The 22235-nt window shown below is 41.8% G+C and overlaps 1 protein-coding gene across 2 annotated transcripts in view; it reads right to left on the minus strand.

The window, feature by feature from the left end:
- The window catches only part of LOC105467705 (phospholipid-transporting ATPase IB-like), a 111193-nt gene that overhangs the window by 46050 nt on the left and 42908 nt on the right, over window positions 1-22235 (minus strand). The window lies entirely within an intron of this gene.

Here is a 22235-nt window from a genome sequence, read left to right on the forward strand (position 1 = left end):
TCCCCCATTTTACAAACAAAAATTTAAGTCTGCAACTTGCCCCAGGAATCTGCAGCAGAGTGGATTTGTCAACACCCAAAGCTGCTGATCTGCCCCTGCATGCTGCTCCCTGCCCTAAGTGTGAGGAGGAGGAACTGCCCTCTTTTCACCTGCACCTCCCTGGGCAGAACAGAGCATCTCCATAATACTTTATGCAGAAGTATCCCTTCTATTTAACACTAGGCACCAACTTTAAATTTTAAATAAAGGAAAATGTGGACCACTTGCAAAGTTACAAAACAAAAAGAAACACAGGAGGTAAATGTTCGAATCCATTCTCTACTCTCAGCATTAACACAACAAAATAAAACAAAACCTGCAACGACAATCAGATTTGTAAAAATACTTGTATTCAGAATCCCTACTTTATCTTCTCAACAATTTGGCTTTCCAAAATCATTGGTTTTCATGAGTGTGCATGTCAAAAGTTAAATCCCATTCTCATGTTACTGTGAGCTGTTTTAGAAAGGGTGGGAATGAAAGTTCCAAACGCAGTTGCTAAAGGTGGCTGTGAAACGCTGACAGTTAGTAACTGTGCATCCTTCAAAGAGCTTGACTGAGCTGCAGGTGTGCTGAGTTCAACCATGACCTGCTGGGAATGCACATTCTCAGTGCAGGAGAAATGAAATTGGCTCTAACTCTGCAATGCAGCAGAAAAAATAAAATGGCTAGGCATGAAGAATTATGCCTGAAATTCCAGCAATTTGGGAGGCTGAGGCAGAAGGACAGTTTGAGACCACTCTTGGAAATAGAATGGTCTATTTGAGACCAGTCTAGGAAACATATAAGACTTCTCTCTCTACAAAAAATAAAATTAGCTGGTTATGGTGGTGTGTTGCAGGAAGTCAGGGACCCTGAATGGAGGGACCGGCTGAAGCCATGGAAGAAGAACATAAACTGTGAAGATTTCATGGACATTTGTCCCTTCCCCAATCAATACTCTTGTGATTTCCTATGCCTGTCTTTAATCTCTTAATCCTGTCATCTTCATAAGCTGAGGATGAATGTCACCTCAGGACCCTGTGATGATTGTGTTAACTGTACAAACTGTTTGTAGAGCATGTGTATTTAAACAATATGAAATCTGGGCACCTTAAGAACAGGATAACAGCGATTTTCAGGGAACAAGGGAGATAACTATAAAGTCTGACTGTCTGTGGGCCAGGCAGAACAGAGTCATGTCATGCACATCCGTGTGAAGAGACTACCAAACAGGCTTTGTGTGAGCAATAAAGCTTTTTAATCACCTGGGTGCAGGCAGGCTGAGTCCAAAAAGAGAGTCAGTGAAGTGAGATTGGGGTGGGGCCGTTTTATAGGATTTGGGTAGGTAAAGGAAATTATAGTCAAAGGGGTTTGTTCTCTGGCGGGCAGGGGTAGGGGGTCATAAAGTGCTTGGTGGGGGAGCTTTTGAGCCAGGATGAGCCAGGAAAAGGAATTTCACAAGGTAATGTCATCAGTTAAGGCAGGAACAGGCCATTTTAACTTCCTTTGTGATGGAATGTCATCAGTTAAGGCAGGAACCAGCCATCCGGATGTGTACATGCAAGTCACAGGGGATATGATGGCTTAACTTTGGCTCAGAGGCCTGACATTCCTGTTTCCTTGTATTAATATGAAAAATAAAACAAAAGAGTGTTGAAGTGTTGGGGCAGCAAAAAGTTTTTGGCGGTGGTATGGAGAGATGATGGGCGATGTTTCTCAGGGCTGCTTCAAGCGGGATTAGGGGTGGCATGGGAACCTAGAGTGGGAGAGATTAAGCTGTAGGAAGATTTTGTGGTAAGAGATGATATTGTGGGGTTGTTAGAAGGAGCATTTGTCATATAGAACGATTGGTGATGGCCTGGATGAGGTTTTGTACGAATTGAAAAACTAAATGGAAGACACAAGGTCTGAATAAGAGAAGAAAAAAAACAGGTATTAAAGGACTAAGAATTGGGAGGACCTAGGACATCTAATTAGAGAGAGTCTAAGGGGATTCAGTGTAATTACGTGCTTGGTTGGTGAGTTTTTAGGCTCTAAGTTTTTGGGGTGCAGTTCAAGTTGGGCTGGTGTCTGGAAAGAGACTGGGACCTAATAAAAAGGAGTGTCCACACAGGAGTTCAAATGGGCTATAACCTGTAGCATTCTGAGGACAGGCCTGAATTTTGAGAAGCGAAAGTAGTAAAAGTATTGTCTAGTCCTTTTTAAGTTGGTGGCTGAGCTTGGTGAGGTGTGTTTTTAAAAGACCATTAGTCTGTTCTACCTTTTCTGAAGATTGAGGATGGTAAAGGACATAAAGATTTCACTGAATAGCAAGCGCCTGAAAAATTGCTTGGGTGATTTGATTAATAAAGGCTGGTCTGCTATCGGACTGTATGGAGGTGGGAAGGCCAAACCAAGCAATTAGGTCTGACAGAAGGGAAGACATGACTACAGTGGCCTTAGACCCTGTGGGAAAGGGCTCTACCTATCCAGTGAAAGTGTCAATTAGACCAAGAGGTATTTTAGTTTCCTGACTGGAGGCATGTGAGTAAAGTCAATTTGCCCATCCTGGGTGGGGGCAAAACCTCGAGCTTGATGTGTAGGGAAGGGAGGGGGCATGAGAAATTCCTGAGGAGTAGTAGAATAGCAGATGGAACACTGAGAAGTGATTTCCTTGAGGATAGATTTCCACAATGGAAAGGAAATGAGAGGTTCTAAGAGATAGGCTAGCAGCTTGTAACCTACATGCAAGAGGTTATGAAATGATGACAGAATAGAATGGGCCTGTGAGGCTGAAAGGAGATATTTTCCTTGGTCTAAGAACCATTTGCTTTGTGTGGGAAGAGATTGATTGGTGGAAGTTTCAGTGGGGGAGTAGGTGGGAGTGACCCAGGTTAAGGAGGAAAACTGCCTTGAGGGATAGAAGTTGGAACTCTAGCTGCTTTTTTAGCTAGTTTATCAGCATAAGCGTTGTCCTAAGCAATGGGATTAGATGCCTTTTGATGACTGCTTTTTTAGCTACCTTATCAGCATAAGCATTGTCTTGAGCGATGGTAGGGGGAAGAAAATAGATTTTGGAAGTTATGAGAACTGTAGAGAATGAGTTGAGCATAGTTTGTGATTTTTAGGGCCTCTGAAAGTATTAAGGCAGTGGCAGCCACTGCACACAGACATGAGGGCTAGGCTAAAACAGTAAGGTCATGTTGTTTGGACAGAAAGGCTACAGGATGTGGTCCTGGCTCTTGTGTAAGAATTCTGACCTTACTAACTATGCCTAGGAGGAAAGGAGTTGTTATTTTGTAGAAGGGGTTAGGGTTTGGGAGATTAGCAGGGAGAGCACATGTGTTTTTATGAAAATTATGCCAAGATAAGTAACAGATGAGGACGAAATTTGAACTTGACTGAAGTAATGGGGGCTGTCTGTGAAGCTTTGCAACAGCACAGCCTAGGTAATTTGTTGAGCCTGATGGGTGTCAGGGTCAGTCCAAGTGAAAGTGAAAAGAGGATGGGATGAAGGGTGCAAAGGAATAGTAAAGAAAGCATGCTTGAGATCTAGAACGTAAGAATGGGCTGTGGAAGGAGGTATTGAGGATAGGAGAGTATATGGGTTTGGCACCACAGGGTGGATAGGCAAAACAATTTGGTTGATAAGGTGCAGATCCTGAACTAACTTGCAAGCCTTGTCTGGTTTTAGGACAGGTAAAATGGGGGAATTGTAAGAGGAGTTTACAGGCTTTAAAAGGCCATGCTCTAACAGGTGAGTGATAACAGGCTTCAATCCTTTTAAAGAGTGCTGTGGGACAGGATATTGGCATTGATCAGAGTAAGGGTGATTAAGTTTTAAAGAGATGGTAAGGGGTGCATGATTGGTCACCAAGGAGGGAGTAGAGGTATCCTATACTTGTGAGTTAAGGTGGGGAGATACATGGGGAGGATGCAAAGGAGACTTTGAACCGGGGGAAAAGGTGGCAATGAGGTGTGACTATAGCCTAGGAATAGTCAGGGAAGCAGATAATTTAGTTAAAATGTCTTGGCCTAATAAGGGAACTGGGCAGGTGGGGATAACTAAAAAGGAGTTCATTAAAGAATATTGTCAAAGTTGGCACAACAGTTGGGGAGTTTTAAGAAGTTTAGAAACATGGCCGTCAATACCCACAACAGTTATGGAGGCAAGGGAAACAGGGCTTTGAAAACAAGGTAATGTGGAGTGGGTAGCCTCTGTATTGACTAAGAAGGGGACAGACTTACCTTCCACTGTGAGAGTTACCTAGATGTCTGTGATGGTCCTGTAGGCTTCCGAGGCGATCAGGCAGTGTGTCTTCAGCTGCTAAGCTGAGAAGATCTGGGAAGGAGTCAGTCAGAGAGCCCTCGGCTAGAGTTCCAGGGGCTCTGGAAGTGGGTGCCAGGTGAGTTGAACAGTCTGATTTTCAGTGGGGTCTCGCACAGATGGGACACAGCTTAGGAGGAATCCTGGGCTGCGGACATTCCTTGGCCTAGTGGCCAGATTTCCAGCACTTGTAGCAAGCTCCTGGGGGAGGAGGTTCTGGAGGAACCTCTGTCAGCTGTAGTTCAGGCGTTTGGAGTTCTTGTGTGCTGGAGATGTGGCTGGGGTTTCTCTCACAGTGGAGGCAAGGAATTGCAACTCAGAAATACATTGCTACTTGGCTGCCTCTACTTTATTATTGTATACCTTGAAGGTGAGGTTACTTAAGTCCGGTTGTGGGGTTTGAGGGATGGAATTTAATTTTTGGAGTTTTATTTAATGTTGGCAGCGGATTGGGTAATGAAATGTATATTGAGAATAAGATGGCCTTTTGACATTTTAGGGTCTAGGGCTGGAAAGTGTTTCAGGGTTGCTGCCAAATGAGCCATGAACTGGGCTGGGTTTTTCATATTTGATGAAAAAGAACCTAACTGCTAACTGATGTGGGAGAGGCCGGATAAGGAAAAAGGAGCATTAACCTTGACTATGTCTTTAGCTCCAGTCAAGACTCAGTAACGCTTGAGATTGGGACTGAGAGGACAGGTGGGAGGGAAAGAAGGACTTGGGATGAGTTGCATTGGAAACAAAGACTATAGAGGGAACTATGTGTAAAAGAATGCCTGGACGTCAGGCATCTCAGACCGTTTGCCCATTTTACAAGAATTATTTAGATCTTGTTGGATGGCAAAAGGGAGGAGGAGGAGGAATGGAGGGTGGAAGGTTGCCTATAGTGAAGGAGGCAAGTCCAGAGAAAAGAGAGAATAGAGACATGGAGAGAAGGGGTTGGGGGTTCTGGCCTTCCAGAAAAGCAGGAAAGGGGTCAGGATGCAGAGATAAGGGGTTGTGGGGTTCTTGCCCTCCAGAAAAGTGGGAAAGTGGTCGGGACGCGGAGATAAGGGGTTGGGGAGTGGAGATAATGGGTTGGGGCACGGAGATAAGGGGGTCAGGGTACGGAGATAAGGGGTCAGGGGGTTCTTCCGTCCCAGAAAAGCAGAGAAGGGGTAGAGACAGGGAGAGAAGGGGTCGGGGGTTCTTTCCCCGCCCCCAGAAAAGCAGTACTTACCACTAAGGGCGAAGGACCAAGGCAGGCATCGCTGTGTGGTCAGACACCTCTGAAACGTGGGTGAAAATCAGGCAGGTGTCCCCGCATGATTAAACACCAAGGGAACACTGTCTTCCCGAGTCCGTGACCTGCGCCGGAGCTTTGGGTTCACAGATAAAATGCATCTCCTTTGTCGCTACCAGAAAAGGAAAGGAACTGAAATTAAGAGAAGGGAAAGATTGAAGTGTGGTGCCAAGATTGAAAGGAGAATGAGGTTGAGGGATAGTGAGAGAGGTTGGAGGAGAGAGTAAAAAGAGGCTGCTTACTGGATTTAAAATTGGTGGAGATGCTCCTTGGGCTGGTTGGTCTGAGGACCGGAGGTCATAGGTAGATCTTTCTCATGGTGCAAAGAGCAGGAGGACAGGGGATTGATCTCCCAAGGGAAGTCCCCTGGCCCGAGTCATGGCACCAAAATCTCATGCGCATCCGTGTGAAGAGACCACCAAACAGGCTTTGTGTGAGTAATAAAGCTTTTTAATCACCTGGGTGCAGGCAGGCTGAGTCCAAAAAGAGTCAGCAAAGGGAGATGGGGCGGGGCCATTTTGTAGGATTTGGGTAGGTAAAGGAAAATTACAGTAAAAGGGGGTTGTTCTCTGGCGGGCAGGGGAAGGGGGTCACAAGGTGCTCAGTGTGGGAGCAGGAACAGGCCATTTTCACTTCTTTTGTGGTGGAACGTCATCAGTTAAGGCAGGAAAACCGGCCATCTGGATGTGTACATGCAGATCACAGGGGATGTGATGATTTAGCTTTGGCTCAGAGGCCTGACAAGCCATATTTCTCTTATTACCAAAAATGGGTAAGATAAATATTGCTGAATTCTTTCCCCAATAAGGAATATTAATAATTAACAGCCCTGGGAAAAGAATGCATTCACAGAGGAGGCCTCTGAATGGCCTCTCTGGGAGTGTCTGACTTTATGCAGATGTAGCTAGTCTCCTGCACTGCCCCCAGGCTTGCTAGGATTAGGAAATTCCAGCCTGGCAAATTATAGTCAGACTGGTTCTCTGCTCTTGAACCTTGTTTATCAGTGACAATGCATGCACAGCTCGACATGGAAGTTCATTAGTGATTCTAGTTTTGCCCTGACCTTGTGATCTTGCCCTGACCTCCTGCCTTGTGATCTTTTGTTGCCCTTAAAGCATGTGATCTCTATGACCCACACAATATTTGTGCACTCCCTCCCCTTTGAAAATTGCTAATAAAAACTTGCTGGTTTCATGGCTCAGGGAGCATCACGGAACCTGCCAACATGTGATGTCTCCCCTGGACACCCAGCTTTAAAATTTCTCTCTTTTGTACTCTTTCCCTTTATTTCTCAGACCAGCTGACACTTAGGGAAATAGAAAAGGACCCACGTGAATATCGGAGGTGGGGTTCCCCCTGATAGTGGTGCACCTGTAAGTCCCAGCAATTGGAAGGCTGAGGAGGGAAGAGGAGGAACATTTGTGCCCAAGAGACTGAGGCTGCACTAAGCAATGATTGTGCCACTGCACTCCAGCCTGGATGACAGAGTGAAACCCCGTCTGGAAAAAAATAAATTACCATGGGCAGATAAAGTGCTTAGTAAGCCTACACTAATTTGCCACAAAAGGGAGGAAGCAAATTTGAAGCTGAATCTAGTTTTTCATTTCTCGAAATCATTCATGCCCGCTCTCTCCCTGCATGAAATGCCCATAACCTGGCTTCAGTTTTAAGCTTAAATTTACAGCAAACAGTGCAGGTATCTCAGTTCAGTGCCTTGGAACCTCCTCTAAAGATGATTCTACTAGCACTCATTTCAGAAGTGAATGCAAAATAATTTTTACATAAACAGCCAAGTAATCCCACGGTACCTGCATAACTATTATAACTCAAAAACTACCCTGCACACCTGAGCGTGATGTTTAAATACCAAGCCACTGGTATGTCTGGTACACCTGCACAAAGAAGACATAAACCCACAGCTTCTAGCACAAACATCTGCCAACTTAGCTTACCTGTCACCTGCAACTGATGGGGGTGAGATTGTGTAATCTGTGAAAATATCATTCCTACAAATTTAGAGTCACTAAAAATAAAAAACATAACAAACACACTCTTGTTGACAGTAGGCCTTATCAATGTTGTCACTAAGGCACAAAGGAGTTTCATCAATGGACCTTGCTTTTTTGAAACCAAAAAAGTTAATGGCGGTTTATTGACAGAATGACAGAGCAAGGGTTTCTCAAAATCATCCTAATATGCTCTTAACGAGCAAATTTATCCTCCAGGAAAATGAGGCAATGCTTTCTGGGGGTTATAATTAAAACACACTAAAATGCACAAATCTTACACATTTAGTTTTTAGTGTTTTAGCAACTGTCTACACCTGTGTAACTACCACCCAAAACAAGATATAGGACATTTTTATTATTTCAGAAAGTCCTCCTGTGCCCTTTCCAGTTGATCTCCACACTCAATAGGCAACTACTACCCTGACTGCTGTCACCATAGCTAAGTGTTGACTGTTCTCAAACTCCACATAAATGGAATGACAAAGCATGAGTTACGTAGAATCTGGCTTCGACATTATGTATTTGAGATGAATTCAACTGTTACACATACCCATAACACATTCATTTTATTTTTGGAATAGTATTCCATTGTATGAATATATCACAATTTCTTTATCCAATCTCTTATTTGTGGATGTTTGGATTATTTCCAGTTTAGACCTATTATTACGAATGAGGCTGCTATGGACAAGCTTCTAGAAGTCTTTTTTGTGGACATATGTTTCCAATTTTTTTTTTTTTTTTTTTTTTTTTTTTTTTTTTTTTTTTATGTAAGCAACGGGAAGTGGGATTGCCCTGTTATTCGGGAAGATTATGTTTAGCTTTATAAGAAACAGCCAAAGAGTTCTCCAAAGTGGCTGTCAGGACAAAGTAAATGCACATGCATTCTAGTTGCTCCAGGTCCTTGCCAGCATTTGGTATGGCATCTTTCTGATATGAGCCATTCTAGAGCTCATGGGGAAATGGGGTTGTGCATGAGATGGGACTACTCTGATGAACTTTCCCAGCACCCATGAGCTACTTAAAACTGAACCTACATGAGAGGGGTTGCTCTCCACTGACTCGCAGGACAGCCCAAGGTTACAAGCTTCAGAAAAAAGGCTGATCTGGAGGCAGTGAGTTATCTCAACTGATTGTTCACAGCCAATTACAGATTCAACTCCTCCTTCTATTCTTTCCCTACATCTCAATACTGCACTTAACTAGTCTTTAAACACTTTTTTTTTTTTTTACTTAAAAAAAAAAAGAAGCTCCAGAAAGGAAACTTTGAAGCAAAATAAGTACTCTCTCTCCCTCCAGAACATAAAGAATGAGATGTGTTTTGAGTGGGTGGCAACATTTAAACTCTTGTTTATCCCCCAGGAGGTAAGAAGACATTTTCCAATTTTCTCAAGCAGGGTTTTATGAGGTAAAGTTCTGTGAGAGAAAGGCGGGGCCCTTAATTCTGTCAAATTATTAACTGATTTTTCTTCTACAGGTGGTGATTATTTGAATTTCCTATCTTTCTCTTTAGCACCCAATTTTAGAGACCAAATGGTTGGTCTAATCAACTAGTTATTTTGTGTTATCCAGGATGATCCCTGCATTCCACTCTCCAGTAACCTCCTGAAGCTTTTACCTCCATGTAAAAACAGGGCAGTTTCCACACCATTCTCCACAAGGTGTGATGTGAGAAATTAAGGCAGGGAAACAGCATATTTCTGCTGAAACATGCGACTCCATTCCAAGGTTAGACTAGAACAGGTTTAAAACTGGTACTGTGTGGTTTAAAGATAAGCAGCCTGTACTGTCTTTTTTTTCGAGAGACAACATAAATAAAACAACAAGTACTGAACACAATGTGCAGTCTCTGTCTTCTGTGTTTTGGGGGCAATTGTCTAACAGGAGCCACAGGAAGAGCTTCAGAGGCACCCAGATGCCAAGCCTCAATTCCCACTGTGATTCTCCTCTGGCAGGGGTGAGACTGCAGCTTCCAGAGACTATGCTGGGGGCCTCTGTGTCTGTGGCATATTGTTTCTATTGTGTGTTTACAGGCAATTTTAACAATCACTATTTCTAGATTGCAACCCTCCTGAGCCACTGTGCTGACACAGCAAAGTTATTCCCCTTCCTGAAGAGAAAAATTAGAAGCCTGAACACCACAAAAGCCCTGATAATATGGAATATTATCATCAATGTCAGAGCACAGTATTTAGGACAGATACTGATAAAGACAGGACAGATGACCACCTCACCTTGTCACCATCTGAGCGAGGAGCCCTTAAAAGATGGGTTTCCTCCCCATGGTTATGTCCTGTTGGCCTCTCCAGGACTGGGTTGAGGTACAGCTAAAGCTCTTCTCTTGGCCCTGCAGAGCCAAGCCCCGGAATGGATAAATACCATTTCATTTCATTCATTCGCTGCTGCTTGTGGCACCTGAATACATGCCCTGTGGCATCATCTGTGAGTTAACCACACTTCCCATATAGGGAGGAGGTACTTTACTCACCCTTTCTCTGACAGAAAAGGATGAAGTCAAGGGCCTGGTGGAGGCACCACTAAGAAAGAGCATCTGAAAGGACCAAAGAGAGTGACCAGCAAACGTTTTTTGCAAGGCTGAGGAGCTGAGAGCTTCCATGAAAGGCTGGACCACACAGTGGTGAAAAGCATCATCTGGGTTACCTCATGCTGCCATAAAACACACCACAGACTTGGTGACTTAAACCACAGATATTTATCTTCTCACAATCCTGGAGGCTGGAAGTCTGCAATCAGGGTGACGGCATGGTCAGGTTCTGGTGAGGGCCCCTTTCCTTCTCACTCTGTGCTCTTTCTTGTGTGTGGAGAGAGAGAGAGCATGAGCAAGTCCTCTACTGTCCCTCTTAAAAGGGCACTAATCCCATAATAAGAACACCACCCTCCAGACCTCAGCTAACCCTAGTTATCTACTCCAGGCCCCAATCTCAATACCATCACATTGATGGTTAGAGCTGTAACATTGGGATATGGTGTAAGACACAAACATTCAATCCAAAGCAATCATGTCCACACTGTTGGGACTCCAATCCCACTTTTGCCACTGAGTCATTATTTAACCACTATACCTCAGTTTTGTCCTCTTTAAAATGAGGAAAATATACCTTGTAGGGTGGGTTACTGTTGGACTTAAATGAATTACTAAATGTAAAAAACTTTACAAGATTCTTGGCACATGGTAAGTGCCACACATATTATCCATAACTAACTGATTTTTTAGACTATCGACTATAACCAAAATTCTTATTCAAACATCTTGGACGTAGCTAACAGTGACATGTGATGACTTCTGAATGAGTTTTGAGAATAAACTGAGTCCCAAAGAGTGCAACTTTCTCCCACTGTCAGAAGGCCTACACACTACTCTTCTCAGAAAGGTGGAAGAATTGAGCTGTGCTATGGAACTCTCAGATTACATCGGGAACAGGTTGCTGATCAGTGGCAGATAGCAAGTGTTAATAGCGATGTTAGTGCTGAGACAAAGCTGACATGTCTTCATCATGCTCCAACACAAGCATCATTCCTTTGTGTACAATGCCCATTGGCTATTTTCTATTTTAATTAATTGATGCAGGTAAATTTTATCTTACAATGTTGTGGCAAGTCTTGCTTCTTATCTTTACAGAACTTTACTCAGGACACACTCAGATATTGCTCTTTGATCATGAAGGATGTTCACCAGCAATTTAGTGCCCAAATAGACAAGAGAAAAGGGGTGATGATCACTCATGAAAAATGTTGTTCACATAACTGCACATCAAACTGCTGAACTGGGTGCCTGCCTGAGTCAGGGCCCCAGGAAGAAGCGGGTGATTCTTAGCCTAAATTGTGCTCCAGAGTTTCAACTGCTTCTGCAGGGATGGGGAGGGAATGAGGCCACCTCCATTACACAGAGTGGAACTGCCAAGGCCATTTGCTTATTTTATCCTTATCACTGAGAAAAGAAATTTCAGAGCTGGAAGTCCTGGAAGTCCTGGAGACCATCTTGGCACTCAGTCGTTTCTGTAGCCTCCCAGATGGCAGAATTCATAAGCTGGAGACATCTAGTTATTGTTGTTGCTGTTGATAGACTCCTCACCCCCCAACACGGGCCTCACAGGTGCTAAAGACAAGTGGTTACCCACAGGTTTTAATGGCAGTGACCCTGTGAGGGACAGGGTCCCCAGCCTGTACTTTTCTACATGGAATTAACGAAAATGTAGAGAACAGAAGTCATGGAATGTGTATACACACGAACATATCCTGAATAAGAGCTATTTTATCTCACTGAAAAGTTCTTATCAACCACTTATTGGGGCATTCAGAACGTCCTTTGAAAGGCCAGTATGACCTGAAGATTCATGGATCCTAAATTAGAGTACTTCCTGTGGGTAGCTGCATAAAACCAAATGATCAACCTCCTGGATCTTCAATCTCACCTAAAGATTTGGAGAATATATCATTTTATATTAAAACCAATAACATTTTCAGAATACATTTGAATAATTTCTTTTTACCTAAAAATGAGTCTTTAAATAAGTATCATTTTTGGGATGCAATGCCGTGGGATACATATTGAGGTATCTTCTCTTTCTCTTACCCTGTTAGAGGCATTTCAGGACAAGTTTGAGGAGCATGGAATTAACAGTCATCAATGCATTGCTGGGTTTGAAAATGATTTATATCAATCAGTAGAGGACCTTCACTGGTGATGTCAGCAGGAGGTGAGGATGTTCAGGTAGACATGGAACACTTGAATCCCCAACCTTGAACAACATTATGACTGTGCTCATAGCCAGGCTTCCCTTGCTTGTGGTCATTGCTGTGAATCAAGGTTGTTTTGCCTTCCATGCAGTGGATTTGCTGAGGTGCTTCTCAGTCTGTATCTCAGAATTGAGATGTATGAGAAAGATTCTTAGGAGGGGAGAGATATCCTCTTGGGGACACGACCATTAACTTCCTCGGCCTCACTGAGTAGCAGTGCATATGGACCAGGGGAGGAGAGTGGCAGGACTCACAGGGACAGTCTCAGCAGTGGAGCACAGTGGCAAAGAGTGAGGACTTAAGATTCAGATGAACCTTGCCTGGAACTATGCCTCTGTGCCTTAGACTGCAACACTTAAGAGGTTAGTTAACCTCTCTGTGCCTCACTTCCCCTCTCTGTAAAACCAAGAACCTGCCTCACAGGGCTGCCCTGCCTAGCATAGTTAGCTGTGCTCCTAATTCCACACGTTCCATTTCACCAGAAGCCCAAGAAGCCATGGAACGAACACTTCAAAACTAAGCATACGCTTCTTCCTTCCTCAAATTCTACTTCTCCACCCACAAATATCTGTACAGTGCCTTGCACTGATCTTAAAACAGCTCTGACTGTAAAATCACTTAGCTGGAGCCAATGAAGTAAGAGGCTAGAACACCGTACCAGGAATCTGACCCCTGCAGGCTGGCCACAATCCATCCCACAGGCAGCCTTCCCAGAGCAGAAAAATCCAGGGAGCCACTTTATGAGACATTTTTCTTGATATTTTCTTTAACTCTTACATCTGCAGCTGAAATTTAGCAGCAGCTTACAGCCCCCAAGATTCTTTCTCTTTCTCTCTCTCTCCCTCCCTCCCTCTTGCTGTCACTCTTTTTACTGCCTTTACACACCAAACTTCATTGTTTTTTTAATAGAATGATGTTCTTGGGGAAGAAAAGATTTAATGAAGATATCATGGTAACACCAATGAAAATTGTAAAAAATGTCCAAATTTAAAAGTTAAAATCATGCTATCTACTTTTAACATTGATTTATTTCCTTTATAAAATGAATAATATTACAACCATTACAATCATGCCTTCCTTCCACCAGCAGTTTTTGAACACTTATTGCATATCAACCTCTTGTTTACTTCTCAGAGACACAAATATGAAGAAAGCACAGTCCCGAAAGCTTACTGATGGGCACAGGCTCTACACGTATGACAGAATTAGACATGTATCTGAGACTAGTGTTTTATTTATATACACACACAATCCTCCTGGGTGCACAGGAGGATTCACCAGCACACTCTGCAATCACTCCAAATTTCCAACAAAAGTTTTCCAAATCATAAACACATTCAAATTTAGTCTAAAATCAACTCTCACTTTCTCCCCCTTTTCCCTAGTACTTCATCTTTTCATCAATGACACACTGCCCTCAGGCATAAGTGAGAGGTGGGTCTTGGTTTCAGTTTCTACTTTCTTCTATCCATACCCCTTCCTGGGTACTCCAACATATATTATTTCAAAACCCTTGCAATAGAGATACTGATTATTCCCATTTCACAAATGAAGCAAATAAAGCTCAGGGGTTCAATCCAATGTCATACAGTAAAGGGCCCAGGCAAGATTTGAATCCAGGTCTCTCCAATGCTAGAGTCTGTGACTGTTTCATGGTATCATAGATATATATTTTTTAAATAAAATTTTTATGAGAGACAGAGTCTGGCTATATTGCTCAGACTGGAGGGAAGTGGCTATTCACATGTGTGAGCCCACTAGTGATCAGTGCAGGAGTTTTGATCTGATCTGTTTCTGACCTGAGCTTGTTCACCCCTTCTTAAGCACCCTGGTGGTCCCCTGTTCCCAGGAGATCACCATATTGATGTGAAGCTTAGCGCCAGTAACCTTTCAGTGTCACATTCTACAGCCCAGAACTCCTGGGCTCAAGCAAGCCATCCTCTTGCAGACCTATATGCTTAGTAGACAATGGCTTTAATTTCTACTTCATAATTTACTAATATTTTCTATATTATGATTTGCTATAATTTTAATAACTTTTATTTTCATCAATTACAAGCCTTACAATTTGTATAAAATAGCTTCAATTTTTAGCCCAGCAATCCTAGTCTGACTTTATCTCATACACATTTTACTACATTCCTGACTATTGTCTTTTTCTATTTTGCTTAAAATGTAACAGTTTAAAATGACAAATGAAATAATTGGACTGTTTTCAAGGAATGTTGCTATTCCTCCAGCACACTGCAGCTATGCTATGTGAGCAACCAGTCACGCATCATTAATAAACCAAAAGCTGCTGTATCTTGGAGCTCAGTTAATAAGCAACGCAGAGTTCATTCATAAATAGAAGATTGGGAATCTAAACAGTCCATCACATTTTACTGGATTTCATGGTTCCTCACTATTCCTTAGTAGGACAAGTCCTATTAAGTTTGATACGTACAAAGTCAAAAATAAAGTTGGTCTTCAAATCACGCCAGAGGGGACAGCAGTTTACAAAATACAGAGGCATATACTTAATAATAGAGATACGTTTTGAGAAATGCAACCTTAGGGGATTTTATTATTGTGGGAACATCCGGGAGTGTACTTACACAAACCTAACCAGTTGCTTTGCCTCTTCCACCTGTTTCCCTTCAGCTCCTCTTTCCTCACTAGAGCAATGAAGCCACTCCACAGTCCACCTTTCAGCACTAATTATATCACCTCCTGGCTTCTCTTGTACCAAACACACAGTATTTTATCCCATCATGATCCAAACCTCATGAAGAAACTCATGGGTGCTCTGCTGCTTCTTGGTATCACCTACATTAACAACTGATATGGCTAGAATGGAGGCATGGTTTTCCCATATGCCCCCTCCTTTTTAAGTGATTTCTATCTTGGCCAACAGCTCTACTACCTCCCCAGCTTCTTGCTTAGGCAAAACTCTAGAAGATGCCTTTGATTATTCTCTTTCCCTAACCTTTGAGAAATACAAATAAAATCTTAAGTCCCTTAGTCAACTGAAAAGACCCCTCTCTTGGCCAAGAGGATTCCAGAGAAACCTTAAAAACTGAATTATTGGCCAACAGATGGGAGGTCAAGCGTGTCTCAGTATGCCCCTTCCTTATCAGCCTTTAACCAAAACTCCTTCCTAAGGAGAAAGCAGAGACCAGCTCTGGAAAAAAAGAAATATATGACTCATTTCTTCATCATTTTTGGCCAATCATCTGAGGCTGCTACCAGACTCCTCTTCCTCTTCACTGCTTCCAAGTGACAGCTCACCAGTCACACAATGCATTTCTTTCTAAACAGTGACCACCATCTCTGGATGTGTTTTGGCTGACTCTCAAAGGATGAGTGAGGGTTTTGGTGTCCTTCACTTTACCTTTTGATGTCAGAGGGCTAAAAACTCCACCTCAGATCACACTAATGCTGCCATTTTTTAAAACATGCAATCAATGAAGAGGCATTAAGAGTTGTTCCTGAACAGGTTTCTCTTCTCATAAATATTTGTAACTCCCCCTATAGCTCATTAAATATGTATATTTGGCCACCCCACTCAGCATGCATTTCTGTATTGACTTCCATTCCCTCCCAGTGCTTCCTCTCAGCTATGCCTCCCAGCCAGCAGGACGGCCAACCCTCAGTCTGTAACCCTTCATGAGAAAGAAAGCTGTTTCCAAAATTTGAACCTCGTGATTCTTCAGTTGACAGCTTCTACTCCAGTATCTCCACAGGTGCTATCATCCTATACAGAGGCATGTTCCTCCATCTGACTCCCAAATGCAAGTCTTCACCAGCCACCTGGCCTCCCTGCCTCCACTCCTTCCCCTGTACCATCTATTTCCCACAGAGTGTCAGAGTCAGCTTTTATAATGAACATCAGAGGATGTGATTTTCCTGCTGAAGCTCTCCATAGGCTCTCCATCCCATCTTCAGGAAAAGTCAAATTTCTTGCTCTGTCTTTTACAAAGACCCCCATAGTCTAGGTGCTGTGCACTCCTCTTCTCTCTTTTCTGCCACTCTCCCTACCACCTGCTCTTTCCTGCCTGCCTGGTTGGCTGTGGCCCTGTCCTAAGAACATACCATATTCTGTGTCCCTGGCTCAGCTTGGCCTCCCTTGGCATGGGTAGCACCAGCTCAGATCTCTGCTGAGATGGTGCCTCCTCTGGGAGGCTTCCATGAGCTCTGAGATCTGCAGGAAGTACCCAGTTCCTCACTATTGTAATTCTCAACATAACCATAATATCTTTTCAGGGGAGTATACCAGACACATTTATGTGTTACCTGGCAAAACTCTAAATAAATCAAGCCCTATATCCTCAATTTGTCAGATATACATAGGCTCAGGGGGTTATATGTATTGTGGCATGTCACACCACAAGGAGCAGAAAGAACAGCTCCTCTAAGACAGAATTGCCAGGGCACACCAGCAGGCCGTCCTAAGCTGTCCTGGCTCTATGGAGCTCCAGTATTCGGACTGGGAACCAGTGCAGGCATGGAGCCATGCTTGTTAGTAATAAACGTCTCTGGACTAATACTAAAACCATATTTTATTGATAAGTCCAATATGTTTTAAGAAAACAGTCCCAAACTCGGGTCTAATATTACCAGCCACTTAACACTATGCGCTTTGAATAATATTTTCTATCAGGAGTTCTAAAATCCTTCAGGTCTCATATTGATGCAAAAAACTAAACACACGAACAAAATCTCTGTGCTTCACACAAAGTTACAATCCAACCTGTGGCCCCGTACGGTCACCAGTGTCATCAAATAGGTCACTACAGAGTAGGGGGATACAGGGGAAGCTCCAAGCCATGAACGAGAGAGCATTACACTCTGTATGCACCGTGTGCCAGAATACTTGTGTGAAACAGGTGGAAGAAAAAAAGATGCCTAATTTGTGTGTCTTTGTCTGTGTGTGTGTGTGTGTGTGTGAGAGAGAGAGAGAGAGAGAGAAAGAGAGAGGTGAAGTTTGTTGTTGACATTGTCAACTTACTTTTCATAGGCATCAAGAAAATTCTACCCCTAAAGCAAAATTAAATGTCTCATAACCAAAGAGATTAGTAAGTGGTATGCAAGATAGGCTCTGCATGGAAAGTACTCAAGCTGACAACACCTACTAATAAAAATGAGAAAAAGGCTTTGAAGGTCACACACCTCCATCTTTTTAAAAGACTATGAAATCTCAAAATCAAGCAAACCACACACATACACGAAAACAATTCAGTACAACAAATCTGTTAAGTATATTACGTTGGAATTTTTTAAAGGGTATCAGACAAAAGAAAACCTTCTTTGGCCAGTTTTTTCTTCTTTTCCCAGAGTGGGACACTTTGGCCATTCCTGTGAGACACTTATGCACTTAAATGCAGAGGCAGGAACTGTAGCATCTTCCCTCCAACATCAGTCTGAACCCACCTCACAGAGTCCACTAGTGATATTTATATACTGTAAGTTAATAGAGATGAAGGAAGGGATCAAATGGCTCAGATCTAAGAAGCAACTTAATTTCTACCCCATTTGGAATATAATGCACTTTCAATTATGCCATTTTTGTGTGGCAGAACTTTGCCCTATAGAAACATCAAATACACGTTGAGGAAAACCACAGATCACTCTAAAATTGAGTAAAGCAGTGAACAACATGTATTAAAGCACGCTTCTATTAAACAAAGTAAATCTCAGGGACCATCTTTGGCTTCCCTAAGTCCCCTCAGGAAGAGACACAGCATGTTTCTAAGGAAACGTGAGGTTCATTTCCTTATCCATAGCTTCACAGAGCGCTTATGGCACTCTTTTATTGTTACAGACTCTCAATTCAGAGCTTTGCTGATTTGAAAAAATGTGTTTTAGGTTGTAATTTGGCAGACATAACTGGGAGTAATGCTTTAAACAAATTTCATAACATCTACCGTGTCATTTTTAACTAATATCTCCAATATCTTCTGTTTCCACAGAACTTAAATGCAGCTCTGTTTTTTAATGCTAAAAACATAGATCTTTCTTTAGCTCTATGGAATATTCACTTTTAGCAATAGAAGGCTCCAACAGGCCAGATGCGATGGCTCATGCCTGTAATCTCAGCACTTTGGAAGGCCGAGGTGGGTGGATCACGAGGTCAGGAGTTTGAGACCAGCCTGGCCAAGACAGTGAAACCCTGTCTCTACTAAAAATACCAAAATTAGCCAGATGTGGTGGTGGGCACCTGTAATCCCAGCTACTCAGGAGGCTGGGGCAGGAGAATTGCTTGAACCCAGGAGGTGGAGGTTGCAGTGAGCTGAGATCATGCCACTGCACTCTAGCCTGGGTGACAGAGCAAGACTCTGTGTCTCAAAAAAAAAAAAAAAAAAGAAAAAAAAAATTTCCAAATATTTTCTTACCTCTACTCCACAGACTTATGCTCAAAATCAGTGTGTCCCACAAGAATAAAGAAAACAATTATTGTTTAAAATGTCATCTAAATCCCTAACATGCACTTCTGTCTCTTAGAGGCTTGAGTTAAAAATGGATCAATTTTGAGGATGGTCTGTTGGTCATTAGGACATAAGTACAAATACACATCTGGGGAAAAAATATCTACAGCATTCATTTTTTCCAGTGAATCACTGGAAAATATTTCATTAAAATACAGTCCTAAAATTGATATAGAAATTATTTTTAAAATTTAATTGATGTATAATTTTCTTCTACCTAATATTTGCGTGCCCAATATTCTATTAAGTGTTTAAAGAAAGACAAAAGATAAAAAAGATCTATCTCCACTTTCAAAGTAAATTGAGTTGTAGGCAACTATAAAGTGTTGTGCTAATGATATATATTTGGAAGTTGTTTTTGAAGCCTTGGTATATATGATGTAAACTAGAGAGAAAGTAAAACATTTTTAAAGTACAAAAAAATTGAAGAGAAAATTCTTCAGCCCAATTTAAGAGATGAGCGATGGAGAATAAACTAATGAAACAGCAGTAAGGAAAGCTAGAAAAGAATTATGCTTCAGGAGCAAAAGACACAAAATTTTTAGAAGGAATTAATGGTCAGAAGTAAGTGCTGCCAGGAGAGCGACCATCATGAAGGTTAAGGAGAAGTCACACATTTAGGAAAGAAGATGCAGAAGTGACAGTGACAACATGCCACAGCAAAAGAGCGAAGGTGCACGAAAATCTATACCAAGTCTCAGATAATCGTCCTTTATTAGAAAAACACTAATCCACCAATGGGCCTCAAGCAACGGTGAACAGGGTTATGATGAAAGCACAGTTCAAAGTTTTTTCTAAGAATTGTGAAATTACTGCTTAAAGAGTTCTATAGCCACAAAATAGAGAAAAGTATGTGATTTAGAAAAAACACTAGGGGATTTTTCAAGCAAGCTTTCATACAATCTTTCATCTAGGGTATTTTTCATCCTTTCAATATAAAGATGTAACATTTTATTAATTTTAATTAATCATTTAAATTATACATATGACAAAGGATGAGTAAACAAATTTAACAGCAACTAAAAGACATTAATCTGTATTAGGATGTGGAGAAAAAGCTCAGGGCTGAAGCAACAACAACAAAAATAGTAAAACAAATTACTGTCTGAAGGTGGTATACAAATGAAATTTAAATATTTGTGGAGGATGCAAAAAGGATGTTTCTCTTATGTGGTAGAAATTACACTGCTTCTTGGCATAGTCACTGATAGGTCATAGAAACAAAATGCTGTGTTTAGGTGAAGAAGAGAAGGAAACTTCAGAGATAGTCTTTCGATAAAATTTTCATCTATACAAATGACCCTATAAAACTTGCAAGTTTCTATATACTGCAAGGTTGAATAACCTAGCTGCAAAATGTTTGAGAACATTGCATATTCCCAGCCATATTGACTCTCTTGATTAGTGACTGCAAGTAATGTCCATACTTTGTTGCTTCCTCTTACGTTTTAGCTTTTTATGAACTTGATAGAGAAAAAAGGGAAGTCTTTTTATCAGCCAATTTCTGAAATTTTATACAAAATATTTATAGGCATCTTTTAGACAAAATTCTTTAATCAGATAAACTCTGGTGTTACTAAATTCACAGTCAATATATTGTTCTGGCCCTACCCTGAAATTGCAGATGGAATTTTAAAACATGCGAAAGCAATTTCACTTTTGTAAAGTTAAAAAAAGACTGAAATATTCGAGCATTCTTACAGAGCAATCATGGCACTCTGTCTTGCTGATCTGTGCTTCCTTTTTTAGGAAGAAGGCTGTTTATCCATTCTGCAAATGCTGGTGGTCCTTAGGATCTGGGCTGTTTCTTTCTGTCTCCTTCCTCCATCTCCAGTGGTAGTGCTGGTACCATTCTTCTATGACCTCAAATATCACCCAAATGGCAGTAATAGCCAAGTCAGTGTGTTGAAATAAATTTCTAGATTATTTATTACATAAGCAGCCCACTGAAAAATTTATTCAGAAGTATTCCATTGAGAGTCAAAAACATATTGATATGATTATTATTCATCTGTTAAAGAAAACACACTAAAAAAACAAACAGGGAATTCTCAATAAGCAAATCAAAACTTAGATGTGATTATAACCTAAAGGGCTCACAGGGCAAATGTGAAGAAAGCTTCTGTCTCAAGGCCTGCATATGGAAGACATGTAGTACTTAGATTTGTTGTCTTTCTTTCCTCCTCTTGTCTGAGTTTAGTATTAATAAAAGTTGGGCTGAGACAAACTTTTTTTACAATCTTATGGGCTATTTTTAGTGTAAACTTTTTAGAAGTATAATATACATACAAAAACAGCACAGATCAAATACATGCATCTCAAATGGTGTTCCATTTTCAAAAAATGAATACATGTGGACGGCACTTGTATTTTTAAAAACTCAGAAGCTGCCTCCTCATACCCTTTCCACTTCTCACTCATCGTCCCTCAACCCAGGCATAACTACTCTCCTGACCTCAGACATCATAAATTAGTTTTGCAAGCTTTGGAACTTTATCCAAATGAATCATACAGAATGGATGTTCGCAGAGCCTACTTAGATATTATGGATTCTTGACAGGTATATAAAAAGTGTTGCAGAGAAGCCCAACAAATATCTGGGCTGGTGGTGCAGGGGCAAAAGAATTTACCAAGACAGTTGTAGATAAAGAAAGGTAGACTTATTAGAGAAAATATAAAAATATGTTGCAAGAAAGCAATGAGCACATCAGCATGAGAGAAGCCAACTGCAATGAAATGAAGGCTTGCTGGAGATTTTATAAGATAGCACTTATGCTATGTGCTGAAGAGGGCTTTGTGCAGTACTGACAACACCAAAGTTGCAATTGAGCTAACTTGCAGGTTCCTGGTGATAAGTTGGGTGCAGGAGGGCTACATGTTCTAAACCATGAAGAAAAGCAGACTTATAGCTTATCTGCTTTCTCTTTATGCTTTCCCCCGGTCTTGCCAGCCTGACTCCTTTTTCCCAGTAGGACTCCATAAAAAGTGTTCTGGGTCAGCTAGCTGGTCAGCTGTTGTCAACGTGCCTGAGCTGATTATTCTTTTCTTTGTCAATTTGACCCTACAATTAGCAACCAGCAAAACCATGTAAAGCCTATGGAATACTAAGCAGCTGTGGATTAGAAGCTGCCTCATGTTTTTCTCACCATTTTCCAAATGGATAACCTGGTTGACTAGTCTTGGGCCACAGATCCAGACCCCAGAAGTGGCACAGAGGTAGAACCAGCACCATTTGAATGTATGTTCTAAAAGAGGGCAAGGGATTAAGGGCCTACGATCAGAAGAAAGGGAAATGAATGCAGAGCAAGCAGAAGATGACAAGATGTCACTGCACCCGCACAAGAGATGTCTTTGCTACTGCTGAGCAAAGTGGTAGGGCCTGTCTTCTGAGG

Source organism: Macaca nemestrina, chromosome 9 (genome assembly GCF_043159975.1).
Source record: "Macaca nemestrina isolate mMacNem1 chromosome 9, mMacNem.hap1, whole genome shotgun sequence".
Classification (NCBI taxonomy): domain Eukaryota; kingdom Metazoa; phylum Chordata; class Mammalia; order Primates; family Cercopithecidae; genus Macaca; species Macaca nemestrina.